We start from the raw sequence: 7834 nt of genomic DNA on the forward strand, positions 1-7834 counted from the left end.
ATATATATCCACCTTCTGTTATTTATCTTTCCAATCCTACAACAATATACAGTACAACATATTCATACATTTTTAAGCTGTGATCAATCTGATTAGATTCTTGCTTGACAGCCCTAGTTCCCACATTATGGTTATATAACTGAGTTTGATCTGCTACGTAACTGCTTATGTAACTTTGTTTTGAAAAGTGCTCTATAAATAAAATGTACTTTACTAGTTACTACGTGAAGTGCATTTCACACAATGGCAGGGGTTGAGTCATAATTGGGACCGTTTTGTGTTCTCTTTAGACAAACGATGCCAGACGAGGCTAACTTCTCCATTCGTGGGCTGAGCTTCGACCCCACAGAGGAATCGTTGGCTAGCGCCGGCCTTCTCCACGTATGGAACCATTCAGAAAGGTAAACGACTTGTGTGGCAGGATGTCTCTCTGTCTCTCACACCCTAAACTTTAGGGTCTGCCGCACACACACACACACACACACACATGCACGCACGCACGCACGCACGCACACACACACACACACACACACCGACACACACACACACACACACACACACACACACACACACACACACACACACACACTGACACACACACATTATAGGCCCAACAAACCTCTGTGAGGCCTTTAGGAGGGCCATTATAAACCACCACTCACAGGTCCTGGGCCTGGTGAGAGCAGGAGTGGACCTGGTGAGACGTAGGAGGGGCCCGGACAGGAGACAACCTGCCTCGTCCTTCCACACGCCAGTATCTGGTTCTCCCAGTCCCGGCAGAGTAGTTCTGGAGCAACGGATTGTGTGGCCTTGGCTCATTCCCTGATCGATGGACTGATCGAGGGTATAGCTACTGGGACGTAAATCGGGATTTTGATCAACCCCCGGCTGTGTCGCCTGAGTGAGGGGTATGATGTTGGTAGACCCGAAACCCCGTTGACCTCAGGATACATCACTGAGGACACGTCCCAAGTGCATCCATGCGATGTATTCTTAGTTACATGAATTCATAAGTATCACAGTGTCTCTCCATACTGTATGTGGCGGCTGCCAATTATCCCATTCTGACCGGGCACCCATTTTGGTGTCAGCATCATGTCGTGCTTTAGCTATTGAAAAATAGCAGATCTACAAGCTCATATCGCGCCACCGAGTGGCGCGATACGAGCTTGTAGGTCTGCTATTTTTTGGAAAATCGAAGAGCGACTGACATTTTTAGAATCTGATCTCAGGTCAGAATGGGTTCATCAGGACCAGTGTGTGTCCGGCGGAAACCTCGTATGAATCTGATCTCAGGTCAGAATGGGTTATAGCAGTGACACCACAACACTTTGACAGGCGTTTTGCCTCCCAAGCTAGACTCCTGCCTATAGCGGCACCCATTTGACATGTAGGTTCTGACAGAACTGCAGTGACCTCCATACCCCCCTACATGTAGGTTCTGACAGAACTGCAGTGACCTCCATACCCCCCTACATGTAGGTACTGACAGAACTGCAGTGACCTCCATACCCCCTATACATGTAGGTTCTGACAGAACTGCAGTGACCTCCATACCCCCCTACATGTAGGTTCTGACAGAACTGCAGTGACCTCCATACCCCCCTACATGTAGGTTCTGACAGAACTGCAGTGACCTCCATACCCCCCTACATGTAGGTTCTGACAGAACTGCAGTGACCTCCATACCCCCCTACATGTAGGTTCTGACAGCACTGCAGTGACCTCCATACCCCCCTACATGTAGGTTCTGACAGAACTGCAGTGACCTCCATACCCCCCTACATGTAGGTTCTGACAGCACTGCAGTGACCTCCATACCCCCCTACATGTAGGTTCTGACAGAACTGCAGTGACCTCCATACCCCCCTACATGTAGGTTCTGACAGAACTGCAGTGACCTCCATACCCCCCTACATGTAGGTTCTGACAGCACTGCAGTGACCTCCATACCCCCCTACATGTAGGTTCTGACAGAACTGCAGTGACCTCCATACCCCCCTACATGTAGGTTCTGACAGAACTGCAGTGACCTCCATACCTCCCTACATGTAGGTTCTGACAGAACTGCAGTGACCTCCATACCCCCCTACATGTAGGTTCTGACAGAACTGCAGTGACCTCCATACCCCCCTACATGTAGGTTCTGACAGAACTGCAGTGACCTCCATACCTCCCTACATGTAGGTTCTGACAGAACTGCAGTGACCTCCATACCCCCTACATGTAGGTTCTGACAGAACTGCAGTGACCTCCATACCCCCCTACATGTAGGTTCTGACAGCACTGCAGTGACCTCCATACCCACCTACATGTAGGTTCTGACAGAACTGCAGTGACCTCCATACCCCCCTACATGTAGGTTCTGACAGCACTGCAGTGACCTCCATACCCCCCTACATGCAGGTTCTGACAGCACTGCAGTGACCTCCATAACCCCCTACATGTAGGTTCTGACAGAACTGCAGTGACCTCCATACCCCCCTACATGTAGGTTCTGACAGAACTGCAGTGACCTCCATAACCCCCTACATGTAGGTTCTGACAGAACTGCAGTGACCTCCATACCCACCTACATGTAGGTTCTGACAGAACTGCAGTGACCTCCATACCCCCCCTACATGTAGGTTCTGACAGAACTGCAGTGACGTCCATACCCCCCTACATGCCGTCCAACCCGTTTGATTATGTGTGATATCCGAGTAGTGTAGACCGGTACTCAGCAGTGTTGCAGCTGCTGTCATGCAGGACTTCATTGAAATGTACATCTCTGTGCAAGTTCTCTTGAACCTCAAGAGAACCGTGACATGATTATGGATTATGTTGGGGGTTTTTTAAACCGCAAAGCCTATTCAGTATTTAAGTCCGACGTCATTTTGTAGTGCTACGTTACGTCCGGGTCCAAGTGGCACCAGCTCCCGTCCGCATCCCATTGTAAATAGAATATCTAAACGTGTGAATCTTTTTAAATTGACGTTATTTTTCAGAAAGGAAGCCATAGAGGGTTAAAATGGGTCTTAATGCTTCCAACTCGAGTGGAATTATTTATGTTTTGTACAAGTGTCCATGACAACAAAAATATATGATGTGGAGACAATAAAGACTATTATTATCATTATTATTGAAGTTGGCAACAGTCCATTTGCTCGGTAAAATATTTCGGGGGATATTTACAATGTGTGCAGGCTTGAGTATGTTGAATCTAGTTTGCATTAATGAGGATTTAGTTGACACAATCAAATAAAATGGCGATAGTATTCCATGTGGGGCAGACGGCCTGTCACAGCCAGATTTTGGAGAGCAGCGCAGCTTTGTTGTTGCGAGGAAAGCGGTAAAATGAGACTTTCGTGGTTGTTTTCGTCTCAGATTTAGTCCGACGGAGCGTCACAGTATAACTCCATGGGGACACAAAAGCGACACAAAAGTAGGACCCGGAAGTATCTCAGGAGGGGGCGCTCACGTCACAGCTAAAATACTGAATAGAGCGTCGCAGTCCCGCCCCCTACCAGGGCCCAGGAAGTGATTCTCCGTTAATTTTCCTCATAGACATTTCAGAAAGTATTTTTTTTAAAGACAATTTTTTTTTCAAAGAAGAAAAAAACGGCAGGTTACAACACTTTTTGTTGTTGTTTTTCTTCTTTGTAATTATTTATTTGGTCCAAAATATTGTGTTTGTTGTCATGAGTTGTCACGACTCGAGTTGGCTTTGTAACCGTCTTTAAATAAATACCATTTGAATTTTCTATGGGAAAAATGCATTGGGAATCATTTCCTGGGCCTGGCGTTGTTCTGAAAGGGGGAGGGACTGCGACGCTCTATAGAGCGTCGCATCATTTATAAGAAGAAAAACAAAACAAATAGTGTTGTCTCCTGCCTTTATCTTCTTCTTTCTAATGATTTGATCGGCCCAAAATATTGTGTTCATTGTCATGATTTGTCACGATCCGAGTTGGCTTTGTCCGCGGCGTAACCGTCTTTAAATAAATACTTTAAAGAAATGCCTATGAGGAAAATGAACGGCGATGTATTTCCCGGGTCTCTCGAGGGGGCGGGACTGCGACGCTCTATACAGGCAACAATTTGCCTCTGTACGTTTTATGGGTCCTCAAATTCTGACATAAAACTCATGAGTTTATTATAACTTGGGTGTATAAAGTACTAAAAACCTAATGCATGTATTCATTAAACTAGAATTTGGCCACCAAAACAATGCGTTTTATGTCTGCTCATATGCATTGTTGAGTCTAGTGTCTCACAGCTTCCTCTTCACATTAATACAACATACAGTAAGTAGATTATCTGTGGGGTTCAGGTCAGGTCAGGACAGTTGGTTGGTCAGCTAAGCACAGTAATACCATGATCAGTATTAGTCATTTGGCACTGTGGGCAGGTGAAAATCACCCAGGTTTAGTGTTCAAGGGTTAACCCATTTTGGGGCGGGAACCCCATTTGGTGTTTGAAGCATTATGTTATGCTTTAGCTATTGAAAAATAGCAGATCTACAAGCTCATAGCGCGCCACCGAGTGGCGCGCTACGAGCTTGTAGGTCTGCTATTTTTGAAAAGTCGTGAAAGTGTGGCGCAAATCTTTGAATATATATTTCGGAGCGAACATTTTAAACTAAAATATTGGCTTCTGGGGGGGGTCCCTGGAACTACATATTTTGAGATGGGGGTCCGTGGCCCAATAGAGATAATTCTGGGGGTCCTTGACATGAAAAAGGTTGAGCACCACGGACATAGAAACATGTTTTTTTCTCAAATATGTTAGGATTTAGAAGACTTTTTTTTAAATCCAAAATGGGTTAACTAGGTTAAAAGTGATTAAACTCTTCCTCAGTTTGCTGGGGATCTCCTGGAACGCCCACGAAGGAGCCTGGGTAGTCCCTCGACCGCACATTGAGAACCAGACACATAGATCTACTGTACATGCACACGACACGTCATTTGTGAGCTTGTACAAATTGACCTTCAGGAACAAACATGTGAGGAATTGTGTGAAAAGAACAGAGCTTGTTTTTGTCTCACAAAACTGTCCAGCTTACAAGTTACTCACAATGACCCTCTCATCAATTTGTCGATTGGCCTATAAGACAATTTACAATTTACAATTTAGGCATTTAGCAGACGCTCTTAATCCAGAGCGACTTACAATAATCAAGAACAAAAGCATGGGAATACATCACAAAAGCATTTATCATAAAACATGCGTAAGCTAAGAAAGTAACAGTGGAATATCTATATTATGAGACTATACATATAAACATATAAACTATATATAAGTAACAGTGGAATATCTATATTATGAGACTATACATATAAACTATATACTACTATGCTATACATATGTACTATGGCGTGCTATGACTATATACAATGCAATTATAGTGCCGTCTACATAACATGCTATAAGTCTGTATCAGATGCTATCTAAGTCTACAGAAATGCTATCTAAGGGGTTAGGGTAAGTGCTATGGGCCATGATGGAGTCTAAAAAGGTGGGTTTTCAGACTACGGCGGAAGATTGGGAGTGATGCTGCAGTTCTGACTGCAATGGGAAGTGCATTCCACAGTTTTGGAGCCAGAAGGGAGAAGAGTTTGGGACGTGTGGAGCATATCTAAATAGTATGATACAAAATACTTGTCTTTCCTGTGTGCGTGCGCGACTGCGCATGCATAATCACTTTGTCATCACCCTTCTTCTTTATATAATTGAACGAATAGTTCATCTACCTCAGTGGTTTTCAACCCTTTTCATCTCAAGGCCCACTATGTGTACAGGTCAGGTATTCACCATTTGATGACATCTAGCCTCTCAGACCCAAAAAATATATTTTGTTATCGTTGGATAAGATGTTGTCCACATGTCCATGCTGTATTGATGGTGGTACCATGAGGAGAGACAACAGTCAAATGTTGATCAAAAATAGCAATTCTAACTCTTGAGAGCGTAAAATGAAACCAAATAGACCCTCTCTCAAGAGATAAAAAGATCTATAAGGGTCCTATTGGTTACCAACTCTATAATGTATCCGGGGAGCACCTGGAACCCCCTCAAGGACCACTGGTTGAAAAACCACTGAGCTAATGTTGAACCTTGAGCCTAGAGAACATCCTATGCAGGCATGGAACGTGCAGCACTTTTTAATTGGTGCACAAAGCTTTTTTCCCCCTTAACTTAAACCATTTTGGACTGAAGTCGATTTAAAACATGTCTTTCTAAAAAAAACATGTTTTTATGTCCGTGGGGCTCAACCTTTTTCATGTCAAGGACCCCCATAATTATCTCTATTGGGCCACGGACCCCCCATCTCAAAATATGTTGTTCCAGGAACTCCCCAGAAGCCAATATCTGAGTTCAAAATGTTCGCTCTGAAATATATATTCAAAGATTTGTGCCACATCTTCACGATAAAAAAACAAAATAGCAGACCTACAAGCTCGTAGCGCACCACTCGGTGGCCGTGGCGCTATGAGCTTGTAGATCTGCTATTTTCCAATAGCTAAATTATAACAATGTTTAAAACACTAAAATGGGTAATAATGAAGAAAAGTCTGAGCTGCCATCAACACACATAATATGCATGTTTCATCTTCACTTAGACATTCAGCGCCACCCTGTGGGGGAGAGGAGGCATTGTTCCAGTGTTGAACTCAGCAAGATGCTTCACACCAAATGCAGATGGTAAGACAATGAAAACACCATGCATGGGACACTATAGTATGTATGGGGCCTAGATATTAGGATAGGGGCCTAGATATTCATCATAGTACTGGAACATAGATATATGAAAGCAATTTGCCATGCTGTAGGGAGTTTGTGTCGATTTTAATCAACATTAAACATACTCAAAATGGTGTTGTCTCAGACTATTTGCGTGGGGTTCTTTACATTTAAGGCACTAAACAATTTGAACTTTTTCTCATGACAAGGTTATGTCACCATATGACAGCTATACGGTAGTTCTTTAGAGCATAAATACCTTGAGTGTGAGGCTGCCGTCTTTTACCCAGAGTCAACACAGCCATATAATATATAATATTTAGAGCACTTTGATTCTGTATTCTTGACAAGCTTGTTTCCAGAACAGCCTTTGCACCTGCCCCGTGTTCAAAAGTAGCCCCTCAGGCGACATGCCAAAGCCTACACGGGTCGTGCAGTCGGCGCGCTGTGATTGACAGCCTAAACATAACTATAACCGTGGTTATAGTTATAACCTATAACCCTCTAAATATAGGGCTGTGTTGACTCTGGGACGAGACAGCAATTAACCTTCAGTTTGTTTCTACAGTTATTACCTGCAAATGAAAGACATGATTACAATACTAGACAGTAGACATGCATGCACTAAACAGTTTAGTCTCTAGTGCATGCATTGGTTTTGGGCAGAGGAAAAGTAAAGTGACCATTTTAGTGACTAAATGGTCACTTTACTTTCTCTGCCCAAAACCAATGCACTTAAGAAAACAGTCATGTACAGAGCATTGCATACTGGCGTGTGCTCCCCCCACATTTGACTCCGACAAGAAATAGACCTACATTTTATTTCAAAAGGAAACTCAAGGCAGCAATAATCAGAAAATAAATTATTTTAAATTAGGTTCTTATTATATATTCGGACTGACAAATCCGTTTCTTTTAGTTATACATTTTGTTTTAGGTTTGTTCAGAAACATAGATCATGCTGTACTGTATTGTGATGTCATTTTTGCCTGGGCCCCAGCCCTTCCGGCACCAAAACTGTGGAATGCACTTCCCATTGCAGTCAGAACTGCAGCATCACTCCCATTGCTGCAGTTCTCTGAAAACCCACCTTTTCAGACTATCATGGCCC

This window comes from Protomyctophum parallelum (assembly GCF_964188405.1).
Source record: "Protomyctophum parallelum genome assembly, chromosome: 14".
Classification (NCBI taxonomy): domain Eukaryota; kingdom Metazoa; phylum Chordata; class Actinopteri; order Myctophiformes; family Myctophidae; genus Protomyctophum; species Protomyctophum parallelum.